Source organism: Pelodiscus sinensis, chromosome 16 (assembly GCF_052426305.1).
Source record: "Pelodiscus sinensis isolate ZL-2025 chromosome 16, ASM5242630v1, whole genome shotgun sequence".
In the NCBI taxonomy this organism is placed as follows: domain Eukaryota; kingdom Metazoa; phylum Chordata; order Testudines; family Trionychidae; genus Pelodiscus; species Pelodiscus sinensis.
In genome coordinates, this window is record NC_143067.1 from 34,677,318 (window position 1) to 34,690,148 (window position 12,831).

A 12,831-nucleotide genomic window follows, 5' to 3' on the forward strand; every position below is an offset into this window, starting at 1 on the left:
ATGAACTTGTCTGGACTAGATGACATACTGAGATCCTTTACAATCCTACATTTTAATGGTTCTATGACCAAGATTAATCAATGCACAAAAAGCATCTACAATGGCATGATACATTTGGCTGTGATCCTGCAATGCAACTTGCTATCATGGGCTCCTGTAGCCACATTTATCTTCACGTATCAAACATTTTCCTGTTTTTGTCTATGGAAATGAATAGTCGTACAGTGTTCATATTCGTCAGCCATTTGATACATTTACATTTTACAACAGTGCAATCTACTTTAGAGATTGCAATTCCCTTGCATGTTTTGTGAATTTGTTGCGGTTTAGCCTATAAGGATACGTCTACACTGCATCACTAGTTCGGACTAGGGATGCAAATGGAGACGACCGAAGTAGTTAATGAAGCGGGGATTTAAATATCCCGCGCTTCATTAACATGATCTTGCCAGCGCGCTAGTTCGAATCACAGCTGATTCGAACCAAGAAGTGCGCGTCGGGACGCGTTAGTTCGGACTGAGCCCTTAGTCTGAACTAATGTTACTCCTCATTTTTTGAGGAGTAACATTAGTTTGGATTAAGGGCTTTAGTCCGAACTAATGCGTCCCAGCGCGCACTTCCTGGTTTGAATCAGCTGTGAGTCGAACTAGAACGCCAGCAAGATCATGTTAATGAAGTGCAGGATATTTAAATCCCCGCTTCATTAACTACTTCGGTCGTCTCCATTTGCATCCCTAGTCCGAACTAGGGATGCAGTGTAGAGGTACCCTAAGGGAAAAGCCCTCTAACAGGATGGATACATTTTCACAAAATCCTTGCAGTTTTATAAAACAACTAGACGACTTACCCGGCCTTGCCTGAGTCTGGGGCTGGCCCAGGGTGTCAGTGGCTATGGGCGCCTCTGTTGGCTTCTCCCCAGGGCCAGCCTGGGGTGGTGGGGGCTATGTGGCCTTCCTGCTGGCTTTGCCCTGGGACTGGCCTGGGGGGTGGAGGGTTGCACAGGCTACCTGCTGGCTTCTCCCTGGGCCCACTCTGGAGCACTAGGGGGTCACATGGTACTGTGGGCAGCTGCTCCCAGGGGGAAAGCCTGGGGAAGCAGGGCCCATGCTTCTGGCCAGCAGTTGCTCCTTGGGGCTGCGGCACTTGCTGCTCCCTATGACCATTTGTGAGTATTAGTGTCCCCCAAGCTTGCTGCCCCCCCATGGTCATTCTGAGTATAACTGTCCCCACTATCACACCCCTCCCTTTCCATTTGATGCATATCCCATTGTCCTGGCACAACCAAATCCTAGTCTTGCTTTAAGTTATGATAAGAGGAAGCTGCCATACCAAATTTGATGGTCCTAGCTCTTACCATTTAGGAGGAGTTTTTGAACAAACACACTTACAGTGGACAGACAGACACTCAGACACACAAACTCTCTGAGGGTATATCTACACTACCCCCCTAGTTCGAACTAGGGGGGTAATGTATGCATACCGAACTTGCTAATGAAGCCCGGGATTTGAATTTCCCGGGCTTCATTAGCATAAAGCCGGCTCCGCCATTTTTAAAAGCCGGCTTGTTCGAACCCCGTGCCGTGCGGCTAAACGCGGCACGGGCTAGATAGTTCGAACTATGTAGCCATTCCGATCTATCTGTACACCTCGGTCCACGAGGCATACAGATAGATTGGAATGGCTACATAGTTCGAACTATCTAGCCCGTGCTGCGTGTAGCCGCGCGGCACGGGGTTCGAACAAGCCGGCTTTTAAAAATGGCGGAGCCGGCTTTATGCTAATGAAGCCCGGGAAATTCAAATCCCGGGCTTCATTAGCAAGTTCGGTATGCATACATTACCCCCCTAGTTCGAACTAGGGGGGTAGTGTAGACATACCCTAAGATATATAGTAGATTCTGTACATGTCATTCCAAACTACCCAAATCCCACATATTCAATGACCAGTATGCTCTACTATTGTACAGAGCAATGTTCGAAAAAGGAAAGCAGGCTCAAAACTAAACTAACACGACTAATGTTACAGACTTGGCTAAGGAACCAGCTCAGAAGAGATAGGAAACACATGGTGAAATGAAGCTTCCTGTACATGACTATGAATAGCCATGCAACAGGGATTATGCAGAGTTCAGCAGATACATCTAGACACACTCTGCCCTCAGTTCTAACCTGTGACTCTAATTCAAAGTCACTGCTCACATATATCTGCAGTCAAAATGTGTCCTCTTTACTGGTTAGTACAACATAGTCTCCAAAATGCAAAACAGGCCATAGGTCAGTGATGGGTAGTGAGTGGGTTGCTAGTAGGCTAGTGAGTGGGTTGCAAAGTGGCCCTCCTTCATATCAGCAGTCTGCAAGACAGCCTCTTGGTATAGGGTAATTTTGCTAACTGCACTTGCGTACCTAGAATTTGAGGGATGGGCTGACTGAACCGTACTCTGATTGGATGCAGGGAGAGTGGCTAGTCAGTGTTGTGTGCAGTCAGCATGCACCTCATTCCACGTGCCCTTGCTTTACATGCGTGTTACTTTAGTAAAACCAGTAGGGAAAAACCTAGAGGTGGAAACCAGAGGAACCTGGAAACCCTGCATGTGGGCAACTGTAAATATAATGTCTTGCAGGCCACACATAGAACCTCAATGGGCTGCATGTGTCCTGTAAGATGTAGGTTGCTGTAGATGGTTCATTTTAAGATATTGAACCCAATTCTGCTTCTGCTGATGTTTAAGGGCATTTTGCCAATGACTGTTCAGAGAGCAGAAGCAGGCCCTTTGAATAACCAGTGAGTGGGTGATATTAAAGCAGTCCATTCTCCTCTTGGAATATGAAACCTTGAAGTTTGAATGTATCCCAGTCAAAAGATCTGCCCAAATCTCAAGCAGAAGATTTGTAATATTTCACGTACACACTAGTTAATCTTTTCACTGGGAGACATTCATCCTTGATGGCATCAGGATGCAAACTATACTAGTCAGACTTGCAACAAGTCAAGTAGGAAACATCTCAGGTGAAGGGACAAGTTATGTCCACTGCTGACATCCCGATGGGTTAGGAAAGGTATAATTAAAATTTGTCGGGGCTTCATAGGATCGTAGTGCATCCTTCAGCTACTCTAGCCATGTCCCACCTCTGCCAGCCCTGCCTGCTTTTCTCCCTAACAGTGTGACCACCTTCTGTCACTGCAACCTTTCTATTGCTGGATTTTCTGCTACTGGCAGAGCCCGTGGGTGGTCTGAATATCACATAGGCAAAAGGAGCCCGAATGCCAGCTTTAGAGCTAGACAGCTTCTTTTGAAGCATAGAGCAAAGGCCACAACAATAGAATTTTCATGTCAGTGCCTAACAATAGCTCTCTAGACCTGAGTGTAGTCCAGTCTACCTGTCCAGACCTTGGCTGATCTACTGTGAGCAGCAGCAAGGATGCCAATTAATACCACTTGCAATGATGGGTTTTATAATATCCACTAGGAAGTAGACTGTGAGCACGAAACTTATTGCATATATTGGCCTATGATGGATAAATTGGATGGCAGTGATTGACTCACCACCACCTTGTTCTTGATTTGAACTTGCAGCCTTGTTGTGAAAATCCTGCACCTTGTTATTATAGTTCACAAGTCCAATCCATCTCCAATAACCGCATTGCTATTACTGCTGAAAGGCATCAAAGAAGCTTCCACAAAGACCAGGATTATTTCAAAATAATGCCCCAAGAAAAGGGTGGCTGCTTCGCCTCAGATAAGACAGGAGAACACTGTATGAAATAGTGTGTGTGTCACAGACACACCTTAACGAAGTGGTAATCTCATCGGCGTCAGACTTTCCTATGCACAGCATTATAATAGTATAGGTAGTAACATTTCTACTCCTTTTCCTACAAAATCAAACACAGTACGACATCTAGTGGCAAGACATCACATAATAAAACAGTGGTTCTGTGAATGCTGTGCATTTCATAACCCATTCATATTATCCCCTCATGAATGGCTACAGACTCACTAATAATTATTATGCATTTTAAATGCTTTCAATACCCACCTTTATAGATGTTAAAAAGGAAGGATTTTTATATCACAGTCATTCTGCCCAGCCCCTTCGTGTGCACTTTAACAATAACCTGATGACAGAACTGCTCTGAAAAAGTGCGGCATGGAGGGTAGTATACAGTAAAACCTTTGTTATCCGGCACTCTGTTAACCAGAAAACTGTTAACCAGCATTGCCCCCAGCCATAATACTGTCACATCTTCAGGTGCATAGGCCTGGCTTGGTTTACTATGATTGGCTAATTTTTTATTTAAGCAGTACTAATTATCTTTAACTCAAAATAGAAATGTGAGACCACCTGCCTCATACTACAAAACTACCAATTTTAAAAACTTGAGTTTTACTAGTATTGTCCATTGGTTTTTCCTAGGTTGATAAGACCTTCAGATAACCGGAATTTTTAGATAACCGGAATGCCCTAATCCCCAAGCGTGCCGGATAACACAGGTTTTACTATATTTAGATGGCACTTGTCTTTTTGCAATCCCTTTCACAAATATCCACCCCTTATCATACTTACATGGATGAAATTTATGAAAACAGGCTTAGCAAAGTTCCTGGAAATTTTAAAAGGATGAACTAAAGGATAGTAAGATCTCAGAGACAGGGGCTGTCTATTTGTTCTGTGTTCCTGAAATAGCTACTCTGCATCTTAGAAACGCACCTGTTATTTTGAAATTTTCAAAATAACGAATGCGCTATTTCACTCTCTCTGTAAACCTCGTTGCACGAGGTTAAGGGATGGTATGAAATAGCGCTTTATTTTGAAATTTGGTGCTGTGTAGACAGTGCCAAATTTAGAAATAGCTTATTTCATGTTTCAGGTGCTGTGGAGATGCACTCAAGTAATCCAGCACCTTCACACTGGAAATTAAAGTGATATTGCTGGCTCTGTCCTAAAATGGGTACATGGCTCTGTCAAATTAACATCTTTCCAACTGCTTTTATTTTGTACCTTTTATTTTTGCTTTTATTTTGTCCCTTCAGGAGTGGTAACGTAGGCTGGAAGAAGGAGGATAATGAACACCAAATGTTGTTGAAAGGCTATTGTATCGTATAGCAGCAGTTTCCTAGGTTGTTATAATTCTCTTAGACTATTACAGCACACATTGGCATTTCTTTCTAAAGCTCAAATGTGACAATCTACAAAAGTGCCAGCACAAAACACTGGCCTCTTGTCCAGAATAATCTGCTTTAACCAGAGTGCTCTTCTTTTCTTTAACTAGTATCTGCCTCCAAATAGTGACCAGCTGCCTCTCACTTCCAAAACTCGCTCACAGTACTCCCATGCAAGACATGCCAATCCATGCAAAGCCCTGCATAGACAGACTGACTGCTCTTTGGGCCAGGCACTTCCTTGTCACTATTTGTGTGTTCAGTGCCTAGCACAAAAGGACTCGACTGTAATAAATATGATTAATACAATAATAATCAGACTGAGAACAAGGGGACAGCTAACAATGAAGAGATCTGGAATTGAATGAGGATTTTGTAAAGGGGCAGGTTAGGATTTATGCTAGAGAAAGTTCCCACCCTGTCCAGCTCCTTCACTGCTAGAACTCTTGATTGAATTGGAGCAGGTTTAGAGAAGAGCCATGAGAACGATAAGAGGATAAGAAAACCTGCCTGGCAGAGATAGGTTCAAAGAGTTTGATCTAGCTGGCTGAAAGCCCAGAAGGTAAAGGATGAAGATTAGGCAGGTCGACATTGCAAATGAAGCAGGGATTTAAATATCCCCCATTTAATTTGCATAAAAATGGCCACCGTTTTTGCCAACTCAGATTTTGTCGGCAAAACGCGGCAGTCTAGAGGGGGATCTGTCAAGAAAGAAAGCCTTTTTCAACAGATCCCTTATGCCTCCTGCAAGGAAGTTTACAGGATCTGTCAAAAAAGGCTTTCTTTCTCGACAGATCCCTCTCTAGACTGCTGCTTTTTGCCAACAAAATGCTGAGTCAGCAAAAACGGCAGCCATTTTATGTAAATCAAGCGGGGGATATTTAAATCCCTACTTCATTTGCAATGTTGACCTGCCTAATCTGCATCCCTCTGCCGACAGAGGGATGCAGTCTAGACATACCCTAAGTGTCTATATTAGGGATGTAAAATCCCATTTCATCAGTTAACCAATTACATGTATTGTTTAACTGGTAAAACGAGGGCAGGCAGAGGGACCACTCTATCCCCAACGCGGTCAAGGGCTGCTCCAGCCATGATGGCGTGTCCCGTGCCCTCAGCGGGTCCCACCACATGGGGCAGCCTCCTGCCCATGGCAGGATGGGAGCTGCTCCAGACCCCCAACCAGTTCATGATAAGCATCACTGGTTAACCAGTTAACCATTCACATCCCTAATCTATATGGGGAACAAATATTTAATAAGAGGACGCTCAATCCAGCAGAGAAAGGTCTAACTGATCCGTTGGCTAGAAGTGGAAGCTAGGCATATTCAGACTGGAAATAGGTGCATACTTTTTACACTGAGCGCAATTAATCACTGGAACAGTTTACCAAGGCCATGGTGGATACTCCATCACTGACAATTTTTAAATCAAGATTGGATGTTTTTCTCATAGATCTGGTCTGCACATTATTTTGGGGGCAGTTCTATGGCCTGCGTTATACCAGAGGTAAGACTAGATGACCACGAAGTGGTCCCGTGGTTCCTTTTTCCCTTGGAATTCATGAACGTATGAATGAACATGCTCCCTCATCCTCTCTTTCACCTAGTAGTGAAGCTGTTACACTGCAGATAAATAAGGAAAGAATCATTGGGGCGGAGGAAGGGAGGAGGAAGAGCAAAAGAGAGAGCACACACGCACATTCACATGAATAATGCTGTGGCATGGGGGTTAGAAAACACCTGGGAGACCCGGGATCCAGTCCCCCTGCTCCAATGACTTTTTAAAGTATTTATATACAGTGAAACAGTTTCAACAAGTGGAACTGAGGCTATGTCTACACTGGAAAGATTTGGCATTGAAAGTCCAGTCGACATTCATAAGTCTCCAAAAAGAAAGTTGTCAAATCATGTTTGCACTGCCACCCTCTGTTTATATATCAAGGCCACATTGTTAGCTCATTGACAGAAAGAGCAAAGCAAATTGGATATGCCTGGCACATGGGTGGGCAATAGAAAAACAGCAGCCCATAGGGTTAGTCCCTGGCAGGCCGCCGTTGCTATGTTTACTTGCATCTCAGCAAGTATCTGAGGATTACAGCTCTGGTCAGCCGCAAACAGCAATTTGCAGCCAATGCAAGTGGTGGGAAGTGTTGCAGACTAGGACGCCACTTCCCACCGCTCGCATTGTCCACGAATGGTGATTCGTGGCCAACGAGAGCTGTGATCCACCGATGCTTGCGGAGGTGCAAATAAACATGGAGGTGGGGGCCTGCCAGGAACTAACCCTGTGGACTGGATGCAGCACGCAGGCTGGAATTTGCCCACTCCAGTCGCCAGACACTGTGGGATGTGGGATGTGTTTACCTGTTTACATGACTGCAAAGCAGCGGCGTTCAAAGCTCTGGCCACAGTGGCTAATTGGATATAATGGGAAACATGTGAGAGGTCAATAAACTCGACAAAACACCCACTGTAGGACACACGACATGATTGTTGACAGTAACTGAGGGGAAAAGACAAAAGTCTCTTGCAGAAGTGGAAAGTTTTTGTCGCCAAAACTGGGCATTTGTCACAACTCGTGTCGCATTGCAATGTGAACACTCTCTGGGTTTTGTCGCCAGAAAGGATTTTTTGGAGACAAAACTGGCTAAAGTAGATTAACCCAGAGGGAGCCCTGCATCTGAATATCCCACAATAGTTAGAGCACTCATAGGAGAGGCGGCAGATCGTTGTTGAAATCCCTTCATCCACTGGGGGGGGAGGGCAGAGTTTAAACCAGGCATCTCCTACATCCCAGGTGAGTTCTTTAACCACTGGGATAAAAGTCTTAAGGAGGCTCGTCTCCACAGCCCCACCTTCTCGCCAACACCTCAGCTAAGAATCCCAGTTCGAAGGTGGTTTCTCCCTGCAGCCCAGAAACATGCCTACCTCTGTGAAAGGTGTACAGTGCGGCTTAGCATCTCCCATTGGCTGCCTTAGGCAAGAATCATCCAGTGTGTTGGCTTCTGGGAATCTCAGGCAGAGCTGCCGCTCTCATTTATTGTATGTTAGGTGCCTAACGAAGGCTTTGTGAATTCCAGTCATTTTCTAGGCTCCTGAAAGTTTGTCTACGCCTCACCACACCTAAAAATGTCAACTGTACAACAGTGAAACACACGCAGCTGGCCCAGGTCAGCTGACTCAGGATGGCACGGCTCAGGCCGTGGGGCTATAAAATTGCTGTGATTTGGGGGCTCTGAACCCCACAAGGGGGAATGATTTCAGAGCCTGAGCTCTAACCAGAGCCCAAACATCTACACAACAATATTTAGCCCCCTGAGCCTGAATCTGCTAACCCAGGCAAGCTGAGCTAGGTGGCAGGTCTTTTGGCCAGGCTCAGTTTCTTTGTGAATCGAGACCTTTAACACTGGGGTAAAGACATCTGGCCCAAACACTTGCTTTTTTATGTCATCTTTACCCACACATGTATCAATCACCCTCTGAGTTAATGCCCTTTCCTGCTCACATGTTTCCCTCCTCTCCTGCCTCTCTCTCAACAGTTCTCCATATACAGCTTTGAAAACGCAGCCTTTGGTTCCTCTGGGCTCTGTCTCCTTTGGCACCTCTCACCAAGTATGCAGAGCTGCCTCTCTCCATGAGCTCTCGTAATATTGCTTCTGCCATCTGCATGTGATTGCAAAATGAAATAAGTGAGTCATTAACCCTGCTCCCCTGGCTTTCCGTCTAATGCAGAGTGGACCGGGAGTTGGCTGGATGAATCACCCCTTAGGAAATGGATTTTAAATTAAATCATGTTTTTGTTTCTCAAGCTCAGTGGGTCATTTAAACAAAACACTGATTCCTGTTCATATTTTTGAGACGATGGTGGAATACCCATGAAACTTATGGTTTCCGTTATCCCAAATGAAACAATCTTCATTCCAATTTGTACGCAGGCCTATATTTTCCCTTAAGATCACGTCGTCCCTCTGGCTGCCCTGGAAGTTTTTCTATAGGGAGCACTAGGGAAGCCAAGCTTTCATAGCTCAGGTGCGTAGAGGCTGCAGTCAAAGGGACAAAATATGTTCCTAGATAGATAACTCTTGCTTTCCTCACAGCTGTAAGAAGCAAGAGAAAGTAGTAATATTCCCTTTACAACATACATGTTAAGTAAAATGCATCCCCTAGTGCTGGCCCATGGATCATGTCTTCTGGCTTTAATGTATCATTGACACTAGATAAGGTTGAATACAATTTGGTCAATTCGCTGTTTGACACAGTTTCCTTTATTCTTCCGATAGTTTATTTAATGGACCAGCCATTTCTAGTATTTGACCAGCTCCAATGGGCATTCAAGAGGAGTTGTAATAGAAAGATCCTGAGAATAGGATGGATGCAGAAGGTCACCAACGAGGAAATATATGGGAAGATACAGCCGAAAAAGAACCTACTGCAGAAGGTTATACAACAGAAGTTACAGCTATTCGGGCATATCTGCAGAATATGCAGAACGATGAGCGAAAAGTTAAGACCCTGGTATTCGGCATAATGGATGGTCTGAATAGAAGAGGTAGACCCCACAGAGAATGGGTAGATGATATAGTAGATTGGTGCGGAGCTAGTCTACAGAAACTAAGCCACTCCGCACTGGACAGGGAAAGATGGAAGGATATAGTGAGGAAGGCATTGGTCTCCAAGGGTGTGTCTAGACTACAGAGTTTTGTTGACAAAAGTGGACTTTTGTCGACAAAACTATACCTGCATCTACACTACCACTGAGTTCTGTCGACATAACGTCGACAGAACTCAGCAGTTTTGTCAACGCTGGTAAACCTCATTTTACGAGGCATAACGCCTTCTGTCGACAGAGTTCTGTCGACAGAAGGTGTTATTGCATGTAGGGTTGTGTCTAGACTACAGGGTTTTGTAGACAAAGCAGCTTGCTTTGTCGACAGAACTGAATGTGTCTAGATGCTTTTTGTTGACAAAAGCCTGTAGTCTAGACGTACCCCAATTGGTGTTAAGCCTATGGTTGTTGTTGATGATGATGATGATGATGATGATGATGATGGGCAATGTAAACACTTCACAGAAGGCTGATGTATTCTACTGCCTCACAAGGCTGGCACTAAAGGACAAGGACAGCTACTAAAGTGTTAATTTTCCTCTTCCCTCTCACATATTAAACACCCAGGGTGCGTCTAGACTGGCAAGATTTTCAGCAAAAGCAGCAGCTTTTGTGCAAAAACTTACCAGCTGTCTTCACTTGCCGCTTGAATTTGCACAAGAGCACTGACGTTCTAATTTAAGAATTCAGTGCTTCTTGCGCAAATACTTTGACGCTCAGGGATAAGCCCTCTTGTGCAAGATTACTTGTGCAAGAGGGCCAGTGTAGACAGGCACCTTTATTTTTTGCGCAAGAAAGCCTGATGACTAAAATGGCCATCAGAGCCTTCTTGCGCAAAAGTGCATCTATACTGGGCATGGATGCTTTTGCGCAAAAGCACTTTTTGCTCAAAAGCATCCGTGCCAATCTAGACGCTCTTTTGCGGAAATACTTTTAACGGAAAAACTTTTCCGTTAGAAGTATTTCCGCAAAATCATGCCAGTTTAGACGCAGCCCCAATTTGATTTCTTTCTTTTTACAAGGGATCACTAATATTTTGCCTTCTGTTTCAGAGCTGGCTCAATTTCACAAATCATTATCAGTGACTTATGCAATGCTAGCCAGAATTGTGTGGAAGTCAATTCAGTCTGCATAACCAGTGGAAAGGGTTCAGAAAACTAGAAGTTCTGAGTCACATGAAATTAGATAGTGAAAAACAGGGAAATCGACTAATGAATCACAATTTTACACGATGAAAGCAAAGCAGTTGCAAATACATGCCTGAGAGATTACTATAGTAAGAAGAGTGGAACTGGTGAAAGGTCAAGTTTTAGAAGGGACTTAGTGCAGCATGAGACCAGGAGTTCAGTAAAGCAAACTGGGACCAAGCTGTTTCCAAACACAGACCTCTCTGCATATAATGCTGGCAGGCCGCTCTGCATTTCTACAGCATTGCTAGCCTGCCGTATGATTGATTGCTAATGAGTAGAACTGAACAAAAACTTTTCTCCACAACTTTTTTCAGTTAAAAAAAAAAAAGGCAGATTTGTGTCAACAGAACATGTCATGAATTTGTGTCAATTTCAGAGACCTGTACTGGTAAAGCCAATCAACTCTCACCCTCAAATACATTTCAAAAAAGTTGAAACATTTTGACATTTTTTAAAAAGAAACATTTGGGTTGAACAGTGTTTTGTTTTGGAATTTCCTTCAACTTTATTTCTAAACATGAAAAAACACAAAACCCATAAAAGTCTTGAACTCTTTGTTTGCTTTGTTTGATCTAATGCATTTTTTATTTGCAAAAATTTCATTTTCAGGTTGAAATGAAACAATCTCTTTTAATTTTTCAGAACTCCCAACAAACTGAAAAATCCATTATTTCTGCAGCTCCACTAATGAAACAATGATGATTTCTAGTATGGCCAATCCCAAATATTTTAAAAAATCACCAGCCTGCCTCCCCACAGAAGGCATGACATTGGCTTAAAACTCCTGAGATGTTTTAAAATAATAAACGTTGGGTTGATTTTATTTGCGTTCTGGTTTCTGAGCAGTTTGGATGCGCTTCCTTCACATTTGTTAGCATTTCCACGCAATCGTGCAATCTGGGAAAAAGAACTTTTTTAAGACAAAAGAAGCTGATGCACAATGTAAGGATTCCAGAAGCTGGGAACTCATGACATGCATGAGGACTGTCATCTCTGCCAGTTTCTCAAGTTGGTCCTTATTCCTCCAACTTTTTTTTTATGATAAAAAGTAACCAATGGTATTAATTACAAACTACCACGTGTATCCTACACCTGCCAAATCTTGCTCCTTCCCCACTGACTGTGGAGGAGCCAGCTTGCCCTGAACATTTTTCAGTTCTCGAATGGGAGAGGGATGGGCAGGATCCTGGAATGATTTTGTTGATGAAGACTGCACCTCTGACCTCACAACATAAAATCTTGGTGATCGGTTGGTGTCTGGGTAGGGAATTTGTGATAATTATTGATAAACAGTGAGGGTCACAGCTTCAGTAGATGTAACTCAATAGTGTCACTCAATAGTACCTGGTCTGAGCCACTAGTTTGGTGAACTGGGTAGGAGGGGTATTAAAAGCAGCTAGTATTAAAAGCAACAGTGTTATTGTCATACTTTTACCTCCCAGAATAAACACCATTGGCCAGATTAATGCTCCTACAAGCAGAACCTCACTCAAGGGGTGCAAAATATTGCCACTGGGCAGGACTCTGATCCCCAGAAATCCTGGCTACTCCATTGTCAAAGTGGAAGCACATGTGGTCCCAGCACAGCCCTCCTAATGCTGCCTGGTATGTGGGTGACATCCTGCCAGACTGCTCAATGCTGCTGCCAGCACTAACAGCTCCCGCACCCGTCCTCCTCAACCAATACCAGGAGTGCAGTCAGCAAAATGATGGCTTTGTCCTACACAGGGATGAAGAGGTTGTGACTCCACTGCGTACCAGTACTGAACAAGCCTTGGTTCTCCTCGGCAAGCAAGCAAAGCAACTCTGAGCCCCAAGTACCCACCAGGCAATGGAAGGTAAATGAGCTCTGGCGTTTGCTGTATTAAAATT

At 44.0% G+C, this 12,831-nt stretch overlaps 1 protein-coding gene and 1 long non-coding RNA gene across 3 annotated transcripts in view; one reads left to right on the top strand and one right to left on the bottom strand.

The window, feature by feature from the left end:
• LOC102454521 (rho GTPase-activating protein 7-like) overlaps positions 1 to 12,831 on the bottom strand; it is a 157,982-nt gene that overhangs the window by 117,132 nt on the left and 28,019 nt on the right. The window lies entirely within an intron of this gene.
• Positions 1 to 12,831, top strand: part of LOC112544586 (uncharacterized) — a 36,895-nt gene that overhangs the window by 21,623 nt on the left and 2,441 nt on the right. The window contains exon 2 of the long non-coding RNA XR_003087930.3: positions 12,688 to 12,797. This is a non-coding gene — a long non-coding RNA (uncharacterized LOC112544586). The remainder of the gene's footprint in view (positions 1 to 12,687; positions 12,798 to 12,831) is intronic.